At 41.6% G+C, this 25,292-nt stretch overlaps 1 protein-coding gene across 3 annotated transcripts in view; it reads right to left on the bottom strand.

The window, feature by feature from the left end:
• The window catches only part of Dnajc6 (DnaJ heat shock protein family (Hsp40) member C6), a 149,196-nt gene that overhangs the window by 99,159 nt on the left and 24,745 nt on the right, over positions 1–25,292 (bottom strand). Inside the window, exon 2 of one of the 3 annotated variants that reach the window (XM_021199900.2) lies at positions 14,296–14,360. The exons of the other annotated variants lie outside the window; for them this stretch is intronic. The gene's annotated coding sequence lies outside the window, so the exon portion shown is untranslated. The remainder of the gene's footprint in view (positions 1–14,295; positions 14,361–25,292) is intronic. 3 annotated transcript variants of the gene reach the window in all.

Genomic DNA, 25,292 nt, shown 5'->3' with positions numbered 1-25,292 from the left:
CAGCCTCCCAGTAGAGACGCAGTAGAAGATCACCAAGCTTCCTCTCTCCTTGCGCCATCTCTCCAGCTCTTAAATCAATTATCATCTCACAGGAAAGGCTTAATAAATACTATTATCGTTACCTACTGTTACTACTGCTACTACAATATTATGACTTCCTGCCATTATTTCTAGCCATTATTGTATTTTGTATCTAATTAAATCACTTTCCCAAAACGCAGATAGTTTCCTATCTTTAAGATTAAGCTAGAACCTGTCCTTCATTAGAGATGTGTTACCATCGTGATAGATGAGAATATGAAAAGCCTTTTGTATAAGGCAAAGGGATTTTCTGCACTGGGTTTTACCATTTGAAAGCTCATTTTTCCTGTGACAGTTGGAGTATTTAAGAAGGAAAGTCCATGCTTTCCTTGGGTCCCATGACAACCAGTGAGTACCCAAATACTGAGTAAATGCCTGAGACCCTGGGATCAATCTCCTCTCCGATAGAACTAAAGCAAAACAAAACAACAAAAGAAAAAAAAAAGGAAAGAAAAGGAAAAATAGTGAGAAAATACTAAATATGCAAGTTAATGAAGAAACAAAAACAGTGTTCCCACCTTCCTCTTTGCATGTTTGTGTGAGGTCTACATATATGGCACAAAGGTGTGTGGTATACATGCAGAGATGCAAGGTTAATGTCAGAAATCATCCCTGATCACTCTTCCAGGTTATTCATAGGCACAGGGCCATCCATCAAAACCAGGACTCACAAACATAGCTGGTTCTGCTAGCCAGCTTGTTCCAGGGTCCTCTGTCTCTGCCACTGGGGCTGGGACTACAAGTGAGCCGCCATGCCCACTGGGCACTTTGTGTGGGTTTCCGGAATCCATCCATCCTCAGGCAAATGCTTTTACCACTGAGTCATGTCCCTTCCCCTACGCCAGTGATTTCTTTTACATTTTTATAATATTCACTCTGTAGCCCACTGGCAAATTGTAAAATAAACTTAACAGTTCATAGGCATTGTTTTCACCAAAAGGAAATAAGATGATAAACATTAGTTTTTGAAATGTGGAAAAATATTGTTTCTTAAAATTCTGCTTAAGGTGGTGTGTGTGTGTGTGTGTGTGTGTGTGTGTGTGTGTGTGTCTGTGTTTACATTAACTAATGATATGGATGTATTTTTCACCATGGGTTCTGATGATAAAGTCTGCCTGTCTCTCTGGAGCCCAGTCTCTATTACCAAGCATTCCCAGTGTCCCTAACTATGACAACTCTCTATCCTGTGATGACTGGGTTCACCTGAACAAGTGAATGACAGAAATCTTATGAATTAGACAATAAATAAGGAAAAAGGTTTTCTGCTGTGCTCCTGCCTTTATAAAGCCAGGTCTGCTGGGTTTTTGTAAATAAAATCTCAATTGTTCGATTTTACTAATGAAGACTCGGGAGCCAGATGCTGGGGTGAAAGCCTGCTGCTCAGAGAGGCAGAGAAAGCACCCAGCTGACCTTCTTCCTCAGCCAGTGTCCCCCTAGGAATGGCCCTCTCACATGTCATCTCAAAAACCTACAGAATAGATGTTCCTCCCTTCTACTTCCAGTTCGTCTCTCCATCCATCCCTCTGACTCTCTCTTACTCTCCATGGTTTTTTTCTTAATAATCCTCTGTTCACTTCCACTTTACCCATGGCTGATTTTATTTAATCTCGTTTACAATATTCAAGCAGAAGGATCTCAGATTAAAGGTGTATGGTAAGGCTGAGCAACACCACAACTAAGAATAGGTTTTTCCAGTAAATAACACAATCTTGGGGTTCACAGTGTGATCAAATATCCTGTAACACGGGTCTCTGAATCACAGCCCTTTGATTTTCTGATGTAACCAATACAAGTCAATGAGCAGCATTAAAGCATAGGTGAGCAGCGCAACTCAGTCGCATCCAGGTTATCTCCTTGTGGGATATGACCTGTGGGATATGACCTGTGACTATACACAACTGGGGTACTTGACTGAACAGTTCTTAGGTGTGTCTTGGACATGTTTAGCTTGTCTGGACTTTAAAAAAATAAAAACTTTTAATTTACATGTCTTTCCAGAAGGTTCTCAGGCTCCAGGTTGAGCACTGTCTCTCACCACCATTCCCAGCCTCCTGGCCTACTTCCTACCAGCCCTCATAGGCATCTAGACCTGAGCCATGCAGTGTCAAAATCTCACCTGAAGAACCAAGGACAGGACCAAGACCAATGCCAAAACCTACATCTCTGAACCACAGCCAAGAAGAAAAGGGAACAGGCTGGGAATCCTTCAACAGCAGGGTGGACCTGACTCTTTCTCCTCCTGCAGGGAAACTGCAGGCCCTGACTTACAGGAGTATCTTGGGCTCGAATTTCCTATCTTCTCAAACCTTGACTTGCCATCCCCTTCTCTTCCTCCAAATGGCATCCAGAGGAGAAATCTACAATCATTCAAGTGTTCTCATTTGCTATGCCCCAGCTGATCAAGGGTTCACCATAGAATCACACGTGTGACTAAGAGCAGCTGTCATGAGTTATATACAGCACCACACAAGAGCAAGCAGGCAGTGTGTTGGCAAACAATGAGGGAGTCAGAATATCTAACACAAGAAAACGTCTACGTAACATGAGCTGTGAGTAGAGATGTCTGTTATGAGTGCCTGACCAAGTGCTGTGTCTCCTGGAAGACAAGACCAATTTTCCAGGTGGGGTATCCTTTCGGAACTCATCCTGAAACCCATGCTTACTTGAAGATCTTGTGGTAATAAAGATCACTCATTGCTTATTTCCTACTTTCAGGTCCCTTCCTTGCTTAACTCTCATGTCCTTCACAACCCTGAAAACACCACCTTATTTTTGGAGAACCTATGTCACACACGAAAGCTCACAAGGATATCATGCCTCTAATGTCAAACTCTCTGGTCACGCTTATTTGCTGCACATGGCTGCAGTGGTAACTCCACCATGAGAGTGAAGCTTGAGCCCACGGGTGTAACCACACTAGTATAGCACTCCTCTTCTAGGGTGACCAGTGAAACTGGAACTGCCATCCGTGGCTACCATGTGGGAGTTTCTGCTCAGTGATGCCTGAAGGCAGCTTCTGGTGGAGACAGCTTCCTCCTATGTACTCTTGTAACACATTTTAGGTCATACCCCTAAAATGTGATGTTTGGTCACCCTTCGGTTCAATTCAAAGATAACTAGAAGGAAAATATTTTTATTCTCATCAAAAGCAAGCTCCTAGCTCCAATGCCCTACTATCATTGCAATTGTAAATTAAAACTACTTAAAATATAGTTTAATTTTTTGATAGTAACTAAGTAACTCCTAAATGGGGAGTTATGACAAGCATTCATAACGCCCGCACTCAAGAGGTTCAGACAGGACAGAAAGTTCAAGGCTGGCTTTATTTCAGATTAATAAATTTTTAAAGGTAAATCTTAAGACAGGCTTGATGCTGCACACCTGTTTCTCCAGCACTTGGGAGACAGGGGCAGGACAATGGCAATAAGTTTGAAGTCACAAAGATATAAAAATAAGAACAAGCTTTTAACACTGAAAGAGGTTTGGCACATGTTCCATTTGGCATGTCAGTGTGGCAGTCTGAGCAGATGTAGATTAAAGAGACATGGATAGAAGCCACTGGCTTTGAAGGAAACCTATGTTATACCTATGTTTGAGTGCTATCCAAACATGTGTACATAAGTTTTCTATGACCTGACTCATGGCCACATTCTTGTCTCTACAGTGAGGAAAGCTCCATTCCCTACATCACTGGATGAAATGAAGTGAAATGTGTGAGCAGGCTGGCAATTGCCAAGCCTGAGACCTGAGTTCTAGTCCCAGAACCCACATGGGAGACGGAAAGGACAGACTCCTATTTGAGTCACTCTCTGACCTCGGAGAGCTTCAGGCTAAAAGGCTTTGGCACCCAAGCAAAAGACTGAAGGACCCTGAGCTTCAGAAACCCATAGCAGTCATATGTCAACTATCCCTAGATTAGCTAAGGGAGAGAAAGAAAGAAATCTCCCTGTGATGAGTCACTCTTTTGTTTTTCCCTGTTACATGCAGCCATTCTAGTCCCCAGTAGGGTGCCACCTAACCTCTGGACTTCAGTTCTTCACTTGTCATAACAGTTACTGGGAATTTCATGTCTATACAGTCACAGACAAGTTTATAACTTAAGACTCTGTTGGCTCACTCATAAAACCATTACATCTAATAAGGCAGCTATTAAAATTGTGTGACACCAAGGACACAAAGAGTTTCGCTTGGTGTCTGGCTGTAGTATTATATGTTCAACAAGTATATAACTATGTCTACTCTACCTGATTCCAAGCCCAGTGACTCTCTGCAATACCCAAAGACTCCTTCAGACTGACCCAGCACAGAACTGCAAGCCTGTTCATGTCATCCAAGACTTCCCTAGTCTATGTCCCTTCCTTTGTACAGAATTCTCTTTCTTTGATCTACCTACGTAATTTCAATGTAGTCTAAAACACTTTGTCATCCAAGTAGATAATATAACTTAAAATAGTCCGTTGCTATTCATAACACAATAGTTGCAAGACATTTATGTGGCCAAGTGAGAGTCTGATCCATTCTACATTTGTACAATAAAATAATAATAATAAAGAAATTTAGGTAATGAGGTTGGAAGGATTTATTTTCACTCTGATTTATGGAAGTTATCAAGCAGAACACAAAAGCAGATTAAATTATATGTTGGATCTCTCTGTACCTACAACTCAATATCAACAATACCAAGCCATAATCAATCTCCTTTCATATGTATAGCTCTAAGTCATTCATTTATTTGTATACTTAGTCTTTTACTTGCAAGGCTGAGGAAATCAATCCAGAGCCTTATGAATGCTAAGCCACCGAACTGTAACTTCCCCAGTGTTTTAAAGTATATTTCAGGCTTCATAGTATTTATCATTAAATACTTGAAAACCCAATACTTTAAGCATTTTGACAGAGATGGGAGAATATTACATTTCACCCATGCCAGAAGCAGAGCCAGATGTACCCAACCTGCTTGTTGAGAAGACAAAGCTGCCTACCCGTTTCTTGTTCCTGCTACCTTCCCATTCTTTTCACTAACTTCTAGTGGGAAAGAGACAGCATCCATTTATCTTTCTATCCCTGCCCACCCCCATCTACACCCCACACACCTCTTCCAGCCCTGGTTATAATCTTGGGCCTTGCTGCCCAGGAGATCTGGAAGCTAGCATGGGATTAAGGATTCTACAGTCAGAGGAATTTGTGAAATATTAAAGCAGTAAGGAACTGCAGAGAGCAGGAGATCCCTTTCAATTTAGAGATAAGAAGAATGAGTCAGAAAAAGTGAACAAATTGATTCACATCTAAAATGCAAATCTAATTATAGGACTGTGCTGGCGGGTTTCTGTGTCAACGTGACACAGCTAGGTCATTTGAAAAGAAGGAATCTTAACTGAGAAAATGCCTCCATATGACTGACCTGTGGACAAGTCTGCAGGGTATTTTCTTGATTGATAATTGATGTGAGGGGGTCTAGCTCATTGTAGGTGGTGCAACCCCTAGGCAGGTGGTCTGGTCCTGGATAGTATATGAAAACAAACTGAGCAACCCAGAGGGAACAAGCTACACTTCTCCAAGATGAAATAAACCCTTTCCTCCCTGTGGTGCTTTGAATGATAATGGCCTCTATAGGCTCTTATCATTTTGTATGTTTGGTCTCCAATTGCTGGACTATTTAAGAAGGATTAGGAGGTGTGGCCTTGTTGGAAAAGGTGAGCCACTGGGGCTGGGCTTTGAGGTTTCAAGAGCCCACACCAGACTCTTTCAACCTCTATCTCTATCTATCTATCTATCTATCTATCTATCTATCTATCTATCTATCTATCTATCTATCTATCTATCTATCTATCTACCGATCTATCTATCTATCTATCTATCTATCTATCTATCTATCNATCTATCTATCTATCTATCTATCTATCTACCGATCTATCTATCTATCTATCTATCTATCTATCTATCTATCTTATCTATCTTTCTCTGTTCTCTCTCTGTCTCTGTCTCTCTCTCTCTTTCTCTCTGTCTGTCTCTGTCTGTCTCTCTCTGTCTCTCTGCCTTGCTCCACTCTCTCTGCCTGCTGTCTGTGAGTCAGGATGTAAGCTCTCAGCTATTGCTCCAGCACCATACCTGCGCATACCTGCGTACCTGCCACCATGTTCCCTGTCATGATGGTCATGGACTCACCCCCCTGAAACTGTAAGCAAGCCCACAATCCCCAATCAAACGCTTTATTTTATAAGTTGCCTTGACCTTGCTGTCTTTTCACAGCAATAGAATAGCAACTAAGACACTCCCCAAGTTGCTTCTGGTCATGGTGTTTCATCACAGCAATTAACCCTAAGAAAGACAAGGGCTCAGCCCTCCATCTAGATCATGACCCTTTCGGGTTGAATGACTTTTTCACAGGGGTCACTTAAGACCATCAGAAAACACAGACATTTACATTATAATTCATAACAGTAGCAGAAAAAACAGTTATGAAGTAGCAACAAAAATAATTTCGTGGTTGGGGGGGTCACCTTAATGTGAGGAACTATATTAAAGGCTGGCAGCATCAGGAAGACTGAGACTGCTGATCTAGGTGTTTGACACATGGACCCTTCACACTCCAGGACTGTTACTTCTTGCTCAGAACTAGACCTCTTGTTTCTCATTTCACCTCACCTCTATTCTTTTTTAAAATGAATATTATTGCATTTCATTGCATTATTGTGTGTGTACGTGCATATGCATGTTCGTGCACACATGCATGCACATGTTAGGGTCAGAGTACAACTTGAGGGAGTTGGTTCTTTCCTTCTACCATGTGGCTCCCAAGGATCAAACATAGATCAGCAAGCCAGCAGCAAACTGCTTTTACCCACTAATTCACCCTGCAAGTCTCTCTACCTCAGTCTTTAGGTCCAGACATTTGGCATCCCTGGATTTCCCGCATGTCCCAGTCCAACCTTCTCTTCAAGTGCCTGTGCGGACAGCACTTCCCCAGGGATCCTTTAAGCTGTCAGAACCAGGTTAGATATACTTCCATCAGGTCCCATGGTACATTGTGCATCTTGTAACATGTCACGCATGCTCCACGTGTTTGTCTACACTGTGCCTTCCCACTCCAGTCTGTGTACTCCATGATGTCAAGCCATGAGAAGATGATGAGCCATCTTTGGGAAAGGCTCTTGTTTACTGCTTCACAACCCCTGCCTGCTGCATCCATTACGATGGGAGACCATGGAGCCACATATAGAGAAGAATTTTCCAGAGAAGTTCACGTCAGACTCCCCAAATGTTTGAAATGGACTCACCCAACAAAGCTACCACATACTGCCCTCTTGTATTTCTATAGGATTAAAGAAAACAGGTTTTTTGTTTTTTGTTTTTGTTTTTTTTTGTCTTTTCAAACCACATTAGCTTGAATTTTCTTTTGTTTTTGACCGGATGAGGAGCTTTACATCTTGTGGACCTGCCCCCCCTCTTTTTTGGATGATGTATGAATCATCACTCTGAGAGAATGTCCCTTTAGTCCGAATATTGTTTGTGAATGACAGAAAATGATGCGACGATGCTCACCCCTGTTCCTACCATCGCCATGCCTGTGAGCTGTGAGCCACGGGAAACCATGTAATGGAGGGATATATATATATATATATATATATATATATATATATATATATATATATATATATATAACATTTGAAACACAGTAGGTCAGAGACACAGTAGGTCAGAAGGCGTGCTTTCCCGTTTCCTTTCCGGCTTTGGCTGCAAGGCTGAAGGACATATCCTCAAGCTCCCAGCACTCATTCCCAGCTCCAGAAGAACTTTCCTGGTATTACCGGAAACCAGTTCATTCATGTGAAGTCCCGCCATCAGGCTCAATGGGAAGTGATCTAATGCAGATGGGGCAAGAGCTAACTCCTTAAAATTCAAGTCAGCACAACCCAATTTACCAGAATTTTCTTGGTGTATTGGTTAAACATGTGGGCTTTAAAAAGATGGGAACATTTAGCCTGGAAGTTTAAAACTGGCCAAAATACAGAACTTCTTTGAGCCCTAATCTACTCTGTTCTAACTGAGCTTTTCACTGTACTTATTGACTGTACATATTAGTTACCACTGTGGTCCCACCCTGTTTGATATTGCTATAATGAAGTACCTGGGTTGAGGTCCTTTTAAGGTTTATAAAGCTCACAATTCCGGTGACAGGAAGGACCAAACTGCATGGTTCAGTTGGTGAAGACCCCCCGCTACATTACAACACGGGAGAAAAGTGTTAAGGGAACCAGAACACAGAAGGAACATCGCTCAACAAGAAACCAAGAGATAGTGAGAGTCAAGGCCTGATCTTGAAAAGAGCCCGCCCTCCATTGGAATCCATCTACTCTTTGTGCTAACAGAACCAGACCTTGCACCTTATATCTGCTATATGTTAAGCAAGCACTTATCACAAACTGTATCCCTAGTCATCTTTTAAGTTTATTTTTTTTTAATTCTGAAAAAGGATCTTGCTAACTTACCTAGGCTAAGCCTTGAACTCACTCTGTAATTTAAGGCAGTCCTTGAACTTGAGATCTTCTTGCCTAAGCCTCCTGAATAACTAGGATTATAGACATATACCACGAGGTCCAGCATGAGTCCACTCCCAGGAACCACTACCACAAAACAATGTTAATCCATTCATGAGCTTGGAGCCCTCATGACCTAATTTCCTTACACTAAGCCCATCTCTTAAAGGTCCCACTGCTCTCAGAGTATAATACTAGGGACCCAGTGTCACTGGATACTCAGCCCACGAAGCTCTGGGAGACAAGCCATATCTAAAAAGCAGACATAAGACACACACTTTCTTTAAGCAAACAAAAGAAGCACTCTTTCTGGAAAATTCTCGTCTTATCTGGCTGGAGTTGAAACTGTTCCAGACCTACCAAGATCAATATCTAAAATGAAGCTAGGTTGACAGGTGAAAACCAGAGAGTAAGCCAAACTGAATCCTGCCCTTGAGCAAAGATAACATACAACATGCCTACAATCCGTGTTTTTGCTATGTGGGGACAGGAGAGCTGAGAAGAAAATGTTGCCAATGAGAGAGAAGTAAATTGAGAGAAAAAGAGATATAAGAAGACAACTTTCTCGTACACTAATTTCAGAAGACCATTGCCTTTTCATACCTATAATAGCCCCCTTCTTTTTTATTAAATTGATTTGTACTGTATCTGTGGTGTGTGCAGCCAAAAGAATTCTACCTACTATAGGACATGATGCTCACATAAAGCCAGGCGTGGTGATGCACGCCTTTAATCCCAGCACTTGGGAGGCAGAGGCAGGCNGGCCAGCCTGGTGTACAAAGTGAGTTCCAGGACAGCCAGGGCTATACAGAGAAACCCTGTCTCAAAAAAACCAAAAAAAAAAAAAAAAAAAAAAAAATGATGCTCACATAGTTGGAATCCAATGCACTCAAGTTTTTATTTACTCATATAGATGAATTATTTCTTCCCCACCTTATTCATCAGGAGAAAAAACTAAGATGCCTACATAGAAGCTTACATTAAAACTTTAGTGAATGTTAGTAAGCTTTAGATAAACATGGAATAGCAACCTCTACAGTGACATCTTCTATACATGTTCAGGATAGAACTAACACTTATACAATACTTCATGGTCACAAAAGAAGAAGGGTCTGAAGAAACAGGATGCAAGCCACCAGTGAACAATAGCTATATGCTATTATGCTAGTCTCTTGTCAACTTGACACAAGATAGGATTATCTGAGAAGAAGGGATCTCAAATGAGAAAACGCTTCTGTCACATTGGTTTGTAGGCAAGTCTGTGGGTTAATAGTTAGTGTAAGAAAACCCAGTCCACTGTGGGAAGCATCAACCCTAGGCAGATCATCTTGGGTTGTGTAAGAAAGCAGGTTGAACAAGCTAGACAGATCAAGCCAGTAAATGGCATCCCTCCATAGTGTCTGCTTCAGTTCCTGCCTCCAGGTCCCTGCTCTGAGCTCCTGTCCTGACTTCTCTCAGTGATGGAGTGTGACATGGGAGTTATAAGATGAACTAAAACATCTCTAAGTCAGTGGTTATCACAGCAATAGAAACTAAAACAGAAAAAAAAAAATAACATAACTTTCAAATTCCGAGTGGCCACATTAAAAAGCAAAGTGAAACAAACGAATTTGCAGGTGAATTTAGCTTTACTGTGTCTCTCATTTTTCTCAGTAGATACAAAATGTTGCTATTTCAATGTGGAGCCAGGAAGACTTTCTTCCTGCTACATACTTGCCAGGCTTGGCACTTGACATTTCCTGGGCATCTTATTTTTCAGTAACCCTTCCTGGGGGGTGGCTACTGTTCATCCATCACAGAAAGAAACTGCTTCGATCTACATTAGCAACCAAAGGAGACAAGCTTTCTGTAGTTATGAGTGGGGAAAGTAAAATAAAACACAAAGAATAAACATTTCTTCCAACAGCAACTAATCAGTGCAGAGCCTGGATTGCAGCCTTGGCTTTTGGTCTCCGCCTCTTAAGCTCTGCACGTCACTGTGTAGTGGCAGGGTAGGATCCACGTTCGACACAATCCTGAACTACAGCTGCTAAAGGAAAGCATGGGCTGAGGTCTCTCCATACAGCGTGGCCCAGAAACATAAGGACTCTATATCCTTTCAGATCAAAGAGAGCCTTTCATGAAAATAATCTCCAAATCCACACTTCCTTGTGTGTGTACAGATTCATGACACACACACACACACACACACACACACACACAGAGAGAGAGAGAGAGAGAGAGAGAGAGAGAGAGAGGTTAATTCCATGGTTCTATTTCCAAAATGACTAGAACAGAAAGTACAGCTTTAGTTAACGTATTTGGCATTTAGTTTCTAAAGTAGGTTTAAAGCTATAAAGGATTTTTTTTAATGTCTTTGTTATAATGCTGGGGCAACTTGGGCCTCAGAGCAAAATCCTCTCTGTTCTCTGTTCTTTTTTTCTGTTCTCTGTTCTTCTTTCTCCTGAAGGCACACTGTAAGAACTAGGATCTTTCTTCCCTGAGTCAGATCACTAAAAGCAAAAGTATATTATAACCATCTGTTTTCCTGTCTAACTCCTGACCAGAAAGACACTCCTTGTCTAATAATAGATCCTAAGACCTTCATTCCACATGGGGTTCTGTCCCATACCAGAAAGGAAGGCACGCTGCCCTGAGGGGCCATGAAGAATCTGAACACACAGGTTGTACTGAGTCTCTCGCTGACTCAGACCACAGATGATAACCTTCTGCCCAGTCCAATTGGTACACAGTTGCTTGGGCTTCAGTCATGCCTGTGCAATGACATCTCTGTAAAACCCTAGTGGAAGGGTTCAGAGTGTTTGGGAACCTGTGGAGTCTGAGGAAACTGAGGAAGAACTGGTCCACATCCCAGGAGCAGCCAGGCACCTGCCCATGTGTATCTTCATCCAGATCCTGGTTTGTAGCCATACAATAAGCCAATAAATGTGATTTTTCCCCTGGCTTCTCTGAGCTGCCCTAGCAAATGAACAAAGCCAAGCCTGGGAGTTTTAGGGAGCTGCTTGTGGCCAGCTGGTTGGAAACCCTGAGGCCTGGACTCTGAACTGATGCCTAAACAGTCCTGTGCAGCTGAGCCCTCAGTATCGGAGACCTGATTCTACCCACAAGCAAGAGAATGGGCAGAATTGAGTTGAATTCTACTATAGAATTGATTGTTTGCTCACTGATGATGAGAGATCCCCATGCATTTTTGGAAACTTGGAAGTGACATGTTCTATAGTAGGAGAGCATACAGTGCAATAAAAGAAATGGAGTTTGCCTTTCCTTGATATCACTGAACCCCACAAAGGGTCTAGGCAGAAGCCCTAACTGCCTAGCATGTTTATATGGGAGAGGGGGACATTCAGGAAGTAATTGGGTTAAAACGAAGTCATGTAGGATGCTCAGCCCTAGCAAGACATCTACACCATCCCATCTAAGGCTTAAGGAACAGTGTCAGAGGGGGTAGAAAGAATGCAACAGCCAGAATACAGGGAGAAGAGCTTCAAATCAGCCATTGCAGTTATGAACTCACAGCAGCTGTAGCTTCCTGAAGTAAGACAACACAAAAAAGATCCAATCAGCAGGCAGTCGGGGTGGAGGAGGATGCAGGGCCTCCTGCCACTTGATGCTGAACTACTAATAAGATTCAGGGCAAGAGGGAACCATTGGCTTCAGTTGTGTGCTCACTGCTGAACCCACCAAGTTCCCATGGACTATGTCAATCCAGTGGTGACCCAGGTGGCTCTAAATGGGCCACAAGACAAACCCAAAAGTCAGAAAAGCCAGGAAAGGGACTGGAAGCAGGGAGGAGGAGGGCTTGATCAGAATGGAAGGGGGTTAAGAGAGGATGGAGAGAATGGTCAGAATACATCCTAAGTGCACATGAAGTTCCAATAAAGAGTAAATAGGTTCTAAGACGGTATTTTTAAATGATGAGGTCACTAGAACAGGAGCCTTGGGAAGGGATTAGTAACTGTGAAAGAGCAAAGAGATCAGAGCTTTCCATCATGTGAGGACATAGAAATTAGGTGGCTTCCTACAAGCCACAAAATGGTCGGTATCATACACTAAGCCATCATCTTGACCTCCATGCATCTTACTATGAGAAACAAACACCTGCTGTTTGTGCCACCCAGTCTGGGATACTTTGTTACAGCAGCTCGAGCTAAGACACTGCAAATGCTACTCTACTGACTCTGTGCCTAGACCCAAGAGCCTCCGGCTTCCATTGGCTTTCTTGGTTCCTCTGCTCCAAAGTATGAGACCAGCTGGAGGATGGTCCCAGCATCTCAGCTGATGCCCCAGGCATGAGAGCAGATGAGGGTGGACCAGATCAGCACGACTGAGCAGATGTGCCTAATTCCTGACAGTGGAAACTGGAGCTAAATAAATGTATGCTGTCTCAAACCATTCTGCTTGCATTGTTCCTTATACAGGGATACCTAAGTGACATGGGAACATGCTTCAGAATTGCTACAATAAAAAGTGTAATACTTTAGGGTAAGAAAGTGGGCAGGCTTGGTCTTGTGAAGATTCTGTGCCCCAGGATAGGGGAATGCCAGGGCCAGGAAGTGGGAGTGGGTTGGGTTGGGGAGCAGGGGGAGGGGTGAGGGTATAGGGAATTTTAGGAGAGGAAACTAGGAAAGGGGATAGCCTTTGAAATGTAAATGAAGAAAGCATCTAATTAAAAAAAAAACATGGAAAAAAAAAAAAGAAGGTGGGTGGGAAGTTGCTTCTCTGACCCAGTAAGAATGGGTGACACACATCTTTAATCCCAGCAATCAAGAAGGGGAAACAAGAGGATCATTGTGTGTGAGGTCAGCCTGGTCTACAAAGTGAATTCTAGGCCAACCAAGACAACATAGAGATCCTATCTTAAAGGAAAAGAAAAGAAAAAATAGATTCTGTTCCATAGAAAGTAAGGAAGAGCAGAGCTTCAGAAATCTACAAAAGGAAAGATAGGATAGTTGAAAATTCTGAGAAAGAGAAGGGAAGTGCATAGAAAGGGAGTGGAGGAGAGTGGGGCGAAAACAGTATAGAAATGAGTTCGAATCCTAACTCCACCACCCAGTAGCTATGTTAAATTACCCAAAGCTGTTAGACTTTCCACTAAGATTTCTCTCTCAGAATCCCTTGTAAAGATGTTATCTGACAGAGCAACTGGCTTTTAATGGGCATCCAGTATATCTCAGCATCTCCTCAGCATCTCCTCCTGTACCCAGCAAGGCCTAAGTAATTATGTCTCATTTTATTCATGTAGACAGCACGATCCCCTACATTTGACTCTTAAGCCACCCTCAGCTCTTTCCCGTCCTGAACAAGTCAAATGACTCAAAATCAACTTGATGAAGTTATATCTTATGAAGACTGTACAGTGACTCGGTCCAAGCACCCAGGCCTCAGAACAAAAGAAGCCAATGGTAAAATTCTCAGAGAGAGATTTAAGTCCTAAGGACAGTAGAGTGCTTCTGATATAGATCCTGAAGTCTAAACTCGGAGTGCTGATGTCCAGGAGGGAAGAGTTGTGAACCCCAGATCCAAGAGGCAAAGACCTGAAATCCTCTGGTCATTTCCTGCTGTCGGACTGTCCTCAGTTGAATGGATGACACCTGTCTATACTGAGAGAAGGGCCTCCTTGTTCAGTCAATGACTCAGATGCCTCAGGACACGGACACACCCCACAACAAAGCTTTACCAGTTCTCCGGGTAATCCTCACTCCAGCCAAGTTGACACCATCACAGAGATGAAAGATCTTTACACTGAAAAGGAATTGGAGAAGAAACAAATAAATGGAAATACATCCCATGCTTTCTCGCTGCTACAGCATCCACCAGTCAAAGCAAAGTACAAGCTCAGTGGGATCGCTACCAAATACCAGCAACATTGACCACAGAAGGAGAAAAATAATCCTGGGGCATCGCTACCAAATACCAGCAACATTGACCACAGATGGAGAAAAATAATCCTGGGGCTCATGAGAACTCACAAAAGACCCCAAACAGGTAAGGTACTCTCAAGCAAAAGGAACAAAGCTAGAGGCATCGTACAACTTAACTTCAAAAGACACCACAAGGTTATAGTGACAAACCACAGGATGCTGACACAAACTCATTTGTAGACAACATGACAGACTGGAGAGACAGACACAAATCCACACTTTTTTGACCCATCTGACTTTCAACCAGAGTACCAAGAACACACAATGGGGAAAGAGTAAGAGAACAAATGATCAATTAAAGATAGACGTTTCTCAAAAGGAGACAAAGAACTGACCAAAGTGTATATGGAAAGGTGTTCAATATTTCTCACCATCCCTGTAGTACAAATCAAAACCATAGTGGCTAGCTATCACCTTATCCTTAGAGCAGCTACAACCAACACAAGACAAACAGAACATGTTGACAAGAAGGTAGAGCCTGGACAACACGCATGCGCACGTGTACACACACACAGAGAGAGAGAATGGGTAGAAGTGTAAGTTAATATAGCTATCATGGAAAACTTTGGAGGTTCCTCAGAATTAAAAGTACAACTACAGGATCCAGAAAACCCACAACTTGTTATTATATGCAAACGAAATGGAATCAATGTCACATAAACACCTTCACTCCCATATTTATGGAAGTACTTAACAATAGTTAAAGTACTGAATTAACATGTCTCTTGAATAAAACTTGATGAAGAAAATGTGGTTTGCATGCACAATGGGATACTATTTAAAGAAGGAAATCCCATCATTTGGGATTCATGAATGAACCTGGAAGACATTGAGTGAAATAAGCCAGGCACAGAAAGCCAAATGTCACATGATCTCACGCATATGGAATTTAAACAGTTGATGCGAACAGAGAGTAAAATGGTGATCATCAGAGCTGGCCTGGTGTGAAGTGCAGCGGGGGTGAAGACACGTTAGTCAAAGGGACATAATTACAGGGATACATTTAAGAAGTCGACTGAATGGCACTGTGACCATGCCCAATGGCGGTTTATTACATTCTTGAAAACTAAGGAAACGGTACATTTGTGTTCTCACTACAACGTGATAATTATGTGAGATAATGCACTTGTTTATTAGATAGATTTGACCACTACATAACACACATGTAGATGTGTATGTGTCAACATTACAAAAACTGTCATGCTGGACATTATATAAACAAACACATACATATGTCTATGAATTTTAAAATAATGGAAGGAGAAAGAGATAGCTCATTGGCAGTGCACTTGTTTATAGCACATATGAGTTCCTGGGTTCAATCACTGACACCGAAACAATTTCTTAATACACATGTGGCAAAGTCTTTATTCAAGCTTAAGTTTTATTTTTTACAGATCAAATTCATTAAAATTTCATAAATCAACAAACAAATAAATTTAAAACAAACCTTTGAGAGGACAGCATAAAATGGTATCTTTATCACACTGAGGAAAATAGAAATTTGTTAAATAGAATCCCAGAGGCAATAATCAAAATCCAAAATTAGCAGACAACATTCAAGACTGTTATGAATCTGAGATTCACCCCAGTAGAGCACATGCGTAGCCTGTATGTGACCTTAGGCTCTCCCAGACACCCGGCCTCAGAGACTATAGTTTTTATTTCCCATCAAATACATCATTAAGGATGTGGATATCGTTGTACATTCCTGTAATCTAACATTCATGAGACTGAGACGGGAGAATCACAATGTTAGACTAGCTCAGTTGAGAATCAGTTTTTAAAAAAAAAACTTAAAGTAAAAATAAAAATACAAGCCATGTTATAAAGAAATATTCATTTCATTTATCCAAATGAAACAATACATTTATGCAAATAATTTATATATAGGATAAGTAATTAAATAATAAAAATCTACAAATCAGAGCTGGTGAGATAGTCCAATAGGTAAAGGCACTTGACACTCAAGTCTATCAACCTGTGTTCACTCCCTGAACCCTATAGTGGAATGGGAGAACCAACTCTCAAAGTCAGGCTCTTACCTCTACATACGTGCCCGCCACACACATATCATGCAGACGCACTAATCATTAATTAATTGATATAAAAATCTACAAATCAATAAGAAAAACAAAGAAAGCCCAGTTAGAACTTTGGCAAGGAGGCGGTGGTGGTGCATGTCCTTAGTCCCACCACTTGGGAGGCAGGGACAGGCAGATATCTGAGTTCAAGACCAGCCTGGTCTACAGAGTGAGTTCCAGGATAGCCAGGGCTACATAGAGAAAATCTGTCTTGAAAAAAAAAATTGGCCAAAGTTATTACAATCAGTTCTTTCATGAAAGTGACCAATATATTTATGACAAGGTTCTTAACCGCTGAATCACAGTGAAAACTCAAATTGTAACCACAGGGGCCAATCCATACCAAACAGGATATCTTTTTTTTTTTTTTCTTTTTTTAGATATTTTCTTTATTTACATTTCAAATGCTATCCCGAAAGTTCCCTATACCCTCCCCCCTCCCAAACAGGATATCTTAAATTTCAAAGACTGACAGAATCAAATGTTGGTAAAGATGTGGCAGGACACAGTGATCCCCACACTGCTGACAGTACACCAGGTACCACCAGTGATAAGCAGTATTTGCTAAAGCTTTGCCTTTTATAATGGAGATTCCTCATTGCCAACATGATCACACTGAAAACTGTTTACAAGATTTGGAAAATCATACCTCTGATGTTTTCTGTGAGAATATTTTTAAAAAGAGTTGATTAACAAGGGATGACCTACCCTGAATATGGGTGGTACCACACCATGAGGTACATGGAAAAACTAAAAAAGATAACGGGGGGGGGGAGTATTATCTATATCTATCTTTGTATCTATGTATGTATCTACATCTATGTATATATCTACATCTATGTATCTATGTATTTATGTATGTATATATCTATGTATCCATCTGTCTGTCTATGTATCTAGCTAGCTCTCATCTGTCTACATTCCCCATCCCCTCTCTTTCTACTTAATTTGTACTAAGCTGAGTAGTCTCTGTCATGTGCTTCTGATGCCATCATCTAGTGCCACATCACAGACTCAAGTATCCATGGAGCCAAAGAATATAGAGTAAAACCTCAGAAACTATGGGCTAAAATAAATAATTCTACTTTGAATATGCTCTCTCAGGTATTTGGTCACAGCAAACGTAGAGATAACTAACACACAAATCTGGCTCTGTGAAGTGGGGGTCATTTCTGTGAAAGCCTGACTGAGTGATTCTATGCTGTGACACTAGTTTGCAAGAGGAATGTGGAAAAATTAGAAGTGGGCTAAAGAAAGTCCAGGCTGCTACAAGCAGAGAGCACTGAGCTTAAAGAACCAGGATGAGATAGAAATGTGGGTGATTGTTGTTGCTGAAACAAGAAATGCCACCCATAGGTTCATGTATTTAGACACTTGGTCCTTAGCTGTTGGTGCTGTTGGGGAGGAGGGGATATGGAACTTTTAAGGAGGTATAGCCTTAATGGAGAAAGTATGTCATTAGGTGAAGGTTTTAAAGATTTATGACCCTGCCCCACTTTCTGCTCACTCACTCTTCCTATGTGGCTGAGATGTGACCTCTCAGCTCTGCCTGCTATCTGACATGCCCCCCCCTACCATTATGGACTCCTCCTTTAGAACTGTAACACAAAATAAATACACTTATTTAATTTGCTTTTGATCATGAAGTCTTTATCAGAACATAAAAATAACTGATACAACAGTAAAGATTACTCTTGTAAGGTTTCAGATGAGAATAAGAATTTTATTGGGAATTGGGCTACAAGCCATTCCTGTTTCCATGTTGGCAAAGAACTTTGTTACACTTTATCCATGTCCTGTGTCTTGACAGGAGGCCGAGTTTAACGGGGATAGACAAAGTGACCTGAGCAAGGAAATTTCAAAGCAATCCAGAGTTTAGACTGTGGCGCGGTTACTGTCAGCTTCTTCTGGCCAAGTTTGCAGTGAGAAGAGGAAGCAAAATGCAAAGTAGGAAAGACTTGAAAACCTCACAGTTTGATCATGAAAGCCAGTGCAAATAGAGCAAAGAAAGGTATGGTTTCTAAAGGGTTTAGGGTCATTTAAAAGAAGTCATTAGCATCAGAAAACTGTGTGTGTGTGTGTGTGTGTGTGTGTGTGTGTGTGTGTGTGTGTATTTCAAGAACTGACCAGAACCCCCTCACCACAAACTCTAGGGTGTGAAATACTTTCCCTTGAGCACAGAGCACCTCTGAGTCTGCTTGCACCATTCTGACTAGAAAATTGTTTCTTCAGGATTTCATTTTACTGCTCTGCAATTCAGGTGCACAGACCTCAACTGTGCATGGTGGCATCTTCTACATGGTGCTACTTTTGCAAGTGTGTAGAACACAAAACTACACGGTAATGATTCCTTCAACATAGATTTCAAAGAAGACCTGGGGACAAGTTATACACGGCGGCCTCAAGACCGTCATCCTAATGTAAGAAATGGAGCATGGAGGCCAAAACATGATAAGAGAACATGGGACGTTAGCAATGCCAGCAACTTGAAACATCTTCTAAGGAAAAAAAAAAAAAACCCACAGGCAATAAGCAGAGAATGCACACAAAATAAATCATGTGGGCGTGGCCAGGAGGGCCATAGGGATGGGGCTGCCTAAGCACTGGGAGTTTGTATCACCACATGATGCATTCTTTACCAAATGCCAGACAAGGAGCTCCGAGGTTTATGGCGATCCTGATGCACTTAGGTCTTGCTTTGGCCCCATCACGTCTTTCTGTACCACCGCCTACTCCCCTTGAGATGGAATCCTTATCCTGTGCCACCAGATAAGGAAAGTATGCAGTGTTCTTTTTATTTTACAGGCACTCACAGCTAAGAGTTTACCTTGAATCTTAGGAAACTTTGGCCTTGAACTTTATACCAATATTAGAGCTATGGCTATGGGGATTCTTGGAGATGGACTGAATGCTCTTTGCATTATGAGATAGACATAAGCCTTTGGGGGCCAAAGGTGAAATATTGTGGTTTAAGGACATGTGCTTGTGTATAAAGTTGGTGAAGAGATAGGCTTGCAATGGTTAATTATTTTTAAGCATGTGTGTGTCTGTTTGTCTCATATATATATATATATATATATATATATATATATATGTGTGTGTGTGTGTGTATATATGTATATATATGCATGTGTGTATATATATTCATTACATATATATGTATGTGTATATATATGTATATATACATATATGTGCATATTCATTATATATATATATATATATATATATATATATATATATATATATATAAATGTCTGTGTGGACATCCATGTCACAAGGCACAAGTGGAAGGCAAACGACAGCTTTGTGAAGTCAGTTCCTCCTTCTACCGTCACATGGGTTCCAGGATTGCTACCCGTGAACCACCTACTGACTTATCTAGGAAGATTAAGTTGTTTGGAGTTTTGAAAACAATTATTACTTTCATTTATTATTTTGTGTGTGTGCACATGAGAATGTACTTCAGAGTCACAACATTGGGAAGATTTGAGAATCACTGCTCTATGTGGTGAGTTGGGAAAGCAAGACTAACCTCAGGAACTAGGGTTACCTAGGTCTATGTAAGAAATGGTAAGATCCAGCCAAACCAGTGGGTAGAGCCTGTGGGACTCTTATGGAAGAATAGAAGGAAGGATTACAGCCCCTAAAGGATAGAAACTCCACAGGAAGACTAACACAATCAGCTAACCTGGACCCTTGGGGCTCTCAGAAAACTGAAAGAACAGGTTGGACCTAGGCCTCCCTGCACATATGTAGCAGATGTACAGCTTGGTCTTCATGTGGGTCCTGAACAAATTGGAGCAGGGGCTATCCCAAAAGCTGTTGTCCTGTCCGTGGGATATGTTCTTCTAGCTGGGCTGCCTTGTCTGGCCTCAGTGGGAGAGAAAGTGCCTAGCCTCACAAAGATTTGAAGTTAAGGGGCGGGGGGGGGGATACCCAAGGGGTTCCCACCTGCTCAGGAGAAGGGGGAAAGGTTAGGAGAAGGATTGTGGGAGGGGATGGCCAGGAGGGGGCAGTGAGTGGGATATAAAGTGAATACATTTTTTTAAATTAACTAATTTTTTAAAAAGAAAGAAAGAAATGGTGAGATCTGCACATTCTCTTCAGGCCCTGAAGTGTGCAGGTGTCAGCTCAGCAGGAGAGTAAAGGTTTATAGAACAACAGGGAATAAGGCAGGGGTTTTACACTGGGATGCGTGATCATCTCTAAACACTAAGCCCCAAGCTCTCCAGCAACCCGACCTGGGGTGTTCCACATTCTCCCTCACAGAGAATAGGCAGCAAAGCAGATGTAGGCAGCTGTGTAGGAACTTTGTTATTCACAGTCAGTCTCCTGAAGCCTAACAAAACAGGCCCAGACCTGGGGTGTAGCTTAGTGGTACCCTACTTGTCTAGCAAGAGCAGGACCTCTGATTTCATCCTGAATCATAAAATGAGCACCTAGATAAATACATAAATACCTATTCCCCTAAAGACTGAAAAAAAGATGAGAGAAACATGCTGTAACCAGGAATAAAAATTACTATTTAAGAGGCACTGGATAGGATTTCTAAAAGATGGGGGTACAAGTTATAACCCACTAGTAGAGTATTTCACTCACTACCACAGTGACTCATGGACCTGTAGGTCTTGACTCTTAAGTATCTATAAGTCCATCCTCTCTTCCGTGTCTTTATACTGTATTAGCTCATTTGTCTGCATTGTTTTAATGGACTTTTAATTTCTTTTAATGAGATTTTTCTGGTAAATCTATTAATGTAAGAATCTAATCTTAAGTGCATTGCTACATCAGGCCGAGCAGCACATACTACATACAGCCCACTTGACTCCCTTCACTCATTGTCTCATCCCAATAGCTCTTCCAGCCTCCTCCCGTCTCATTCATTCACCACTGACTTGGGAGCTCCATACAGGCCTGAAGTTATTTAAAGATAATAACTTTAAGCTATAATGTACACATGGGAATTGATTCTTACGGTACAACAATTGTCTGCAGACAAAACAGCATAAACAACATTGTTGTGACTGGCATGCTGGCACTTAGCAATCTCAGCACTCCAGAAGCTAGGGCAAGAGGGTTACTAATTTGAAGCCAGCCTGAACACTCCACAATGTCTCAACAAAGTTAAATAAATATGTAGTGGGACCAAAGAAACATGCTAGCATCCTGGATACAACCCTGTTACTGTGACTAAAATACCGTAGCTAATCAACTTAGAAAGAGGAAAAGCTGATCTTTGACTCAAATTTTCCATCTTTGTCTCAAAGGTGCCATGTTTCCATTCTCAGCCAGTCAGCTCTATTGCTGAGGAGCCTGCAGTGGTAGGGGGCATTGGTCAAGCAAGTTTCATGTCATACCAACTTGGAAGCAGAAAGAAAAGATGGGCCAGGGCTCCCACGTTCCCTTCAGGAGCACACTGCCAATGACCACCTTCTACTAGGCTTCTCGTCTGAATAATTCCACCATCTGCAAAAGCACCATCAGCTGGGGGCCGAGTCTACGAGTCACGAGCCTTTGGGGAAACAGAGGATTAGAACCACCTGTTAGCTGTCTAGCTTTGAGCAGGTTATGTCTCTGCACCGATCTTCCATGCCTCCTCCCACATGGATATATTACTACCTGTGTGGCAACACATTATTATAAGAATACCTCCGACATTCTAAGAGATTGGAACTTTTGCTGGACCTCACAGTCAGAGTTAATAACACACCGTGGGGTTATTTATTGCTACCCTGCTGTGTACTTAGCCTGTTCATTTAACCTGACTTTACGAGAACAATGTAACAGCCAACCTTACTTGTCTTGGGTTTCCCATGTAATCAACTTTTACAACCTAAGCTAATGCAAAGCTTTAATCTTAAATTATATACTCTTCCATGTTCTGCCCCATGAGTAATGCACATGTGTGTATATATATATATATATATTATGATAATAAACACTAGAAACAGTAAATAGATTAAAAACAACCTTATAAAACAAATATCCACCATAAAGGTTGTAAGTGCCATGGATAAAGGTTGCTAAGTCTGTGCGCAGTGGTGTTTGTAGTACAGCTTGTTATCTGGGTAAACTGGGGGCAGTGGGGGGCAGGGTAGAGTCAGGAAGGGCTCCATCCCCTGTAAAATTCTATTAAAGATTCCTGTAAACTACTTCTCATTCCTTTCCTCATGTGACTCTGTGCTGTTTAATAAATGCAGGGTCAAGCCCTTTGTGTTAGAGACACAGACACAGGGAGAGAGAAGGCAACAGCAGCATTCAGGCAGGCATAGAATCAGACTCATACAGCAGGCGGGAGATGCCAGACAGCACAGGGAGAGATTTGAATCTGGGCTCACATTTGGTTAAATCACTCCCAGGGGAAATGTTTTTCTCTTCTTTTTCTTTCTTTCTTTCTTTCTTTCTTTCTTTCTTTTTTTTTTTTTTTTTAAGATTTATTTATTATGTATAAGCACACTGTAGCTGTCTTCAGACACATCAGAAGAGGGCATCAGATCCCATTACAGGGGATTGTGAACCACCATGTGGTTGCTGGGAATCGAACTCAGGACCTCTGGAAGAGCAGTCAGTGCTCTTAATCCCTGAGCCATCTCTCCAGCCCCTCTTCTTTTTCTTAATGCAACACTGGTACATGTATATGCTTAAGCCAATGCCCCTCTGGTGATTTCCACTTTGGTTTTAACGTGAAACCACTTGTGCATTAGTTTCTGTTCTCACGAGAGTGACAAAGTGCCAACAAAAGCAATAGGGGAAGATGGTTTATTTTGGCCCCTAGTTTGGGAATATAGTCCACCAAGCAGGGAAGGCCTGGCAGCAGGAGCCCAAGGCAGTGGGTCACAATGCATTCACAGTCAGGAAACACAGAGAGATGAATATATGTACTTGCTTTCTTGGTTTTACTTAGCCTGGACCCCAGCCATAGGAGGTAACTCTTTGTATTACTTGTGGGTCTTATATCTTTCTTGAAATGCCTTCACATGGTGTATCTCCATGATTCTACATCCAGCCAAGCTGCCAGTGCCAAGCAACCATCCCCATAGGCTGAGCATTCCGCAGAGTACACACATTCAGTGAATGGTAACAAGAAGCAACTTTGTTTCTTCAATACTTAACCTGCTCTGCATCTGAAACATTTTAAGTCAAATGCATCCTCAATAGAGTTACAGCAAAAACCACACATTCTTCCAGTTCTTTCTCTCCAGGCGTTCTGCATTTATCAAGCAAGACAGAACCCATGGGCATTTTAATCCTAGGAAGTGATAGATAATATCTGTGATCAAAAGAGAAGAACAAAATGATCCTGGGTAACTGAAATTTCTGCTATTCCAGAGGCCAAAATGCCCACAAGCAGTCAGCTCTACCATGAAAGAGAAGGACTTGAGATGAGATGGAAGATGTAGAAGGCCCTGGTGCGAAGACACTGAGGAGATTTAAGCTGAACAGTCTGGGGCTTGCTCATGGGTGGAAAGGACATCTAAGAGAAGAGCATGCAATGCATTTGGAGCAGTACTTTCCAAAAATAGAAGAGAGTCACTGAGGTAAGGAAAGGAGTGTACAAGAGTTGAGATGCTAGCAGTTGAGGTCCTGGCAGGAACTCGGTCAGCTCTGTGACTTTCCCCAGGAAGCAGGAAAGTACTGGATTTGCCATAAACTCTGGGAATCAGACTGGCCAGGTCACAGAGCTAGGAAAACGTTTGAAAATAACAGGTGATGGTTGCTGAGAGTTGGAAAGCTGATCTCAGAACCCATATGGTCTTTTTGATGGAAGGAGGAACATAGAAGAAGAGATACATAGATGTATCTTTCCACATCAATCGTAATGGCTAGATAAATTGTAGTTATAATGGCACACACTCACAAGTGTGTGAAAACATTTGTGCAGTTCTCTTAAGAGTGTAAAATGGTAGACACTTTGTGCACAACAGGTTAGCAATTCCTTTTAAAATTAAAAGAAGCAGGGGCTGGAGAGATGGCTCAGCAGTTAAGAGCACTGACGCCTCTGCCAGAGGGTCCTGAGTTCAATTCCCAGCAACCACATGGTGGCTCACAGCCATCTGTAATGGGATCCAATGCCCTCTTCTGGTGTGTCTGAAGACAGTGACAGTGTACTCATACATAAAACAAGTAAGTAATTTTTTTTAATAAATTTTAAAAGGTAAAAGAATGCCTTTACCAGTTTGTCTATCAAGTACAGTCTTAAGCTCTTTGTCAGGTAGAAATGAAATCCTAGTTTCACACAGGAAGTTTTATACAGATATTCATAGCAGCTCTGATCCCCACAGACAGGATCTGAAGACAACTCTGAAGAAACAAGCTATGGTGTGTGCCTACCACAGACTAATAGTCAGGAAAAGGAAGGAAGTATTGGTCCATACCATCTCTATTATCCTTGAGGAAATCAAGCTAAGTTAAAAAAAAAATCAAACATACTTCATGACAGAAATTCTTCATTTTGGAAATAAATACAAAGATGAAGAAGAAAATTTAAGGATCAGAGATTAAGGGGGAGGGATGGCTGCTATGAAGGTGGAACAAAAGGCAGACTATAGTTATGATTTAATTGACTGTTGAGTACAGTAGTGGTCATTCAAGATCACAGGTATGCTAAGAGAAACTGCACAAAGCTATACCTATGAACACATAAGTGAGTTCATGTGTAATTCATACAA

The sequence above is a fragment of the Mus pahari genome, chromosome 6, assembly GCF_900095145.1.
Source record: "Mus pahari chromosome 6, PAHARI_EIJ_v1.1, whole genome shotgun sequence".
Taxonomy (NCBI): domain Eukaryota; kingdom Metazoa; phylum Chordata; class Mammalia; order Rodentia; family Muridae; genus Mus; species Mus pahari.
Note: the sequence above shows the minus strand (reverse complement) of the source record. Positions and strands in the feature narration are given on the sequence as shown.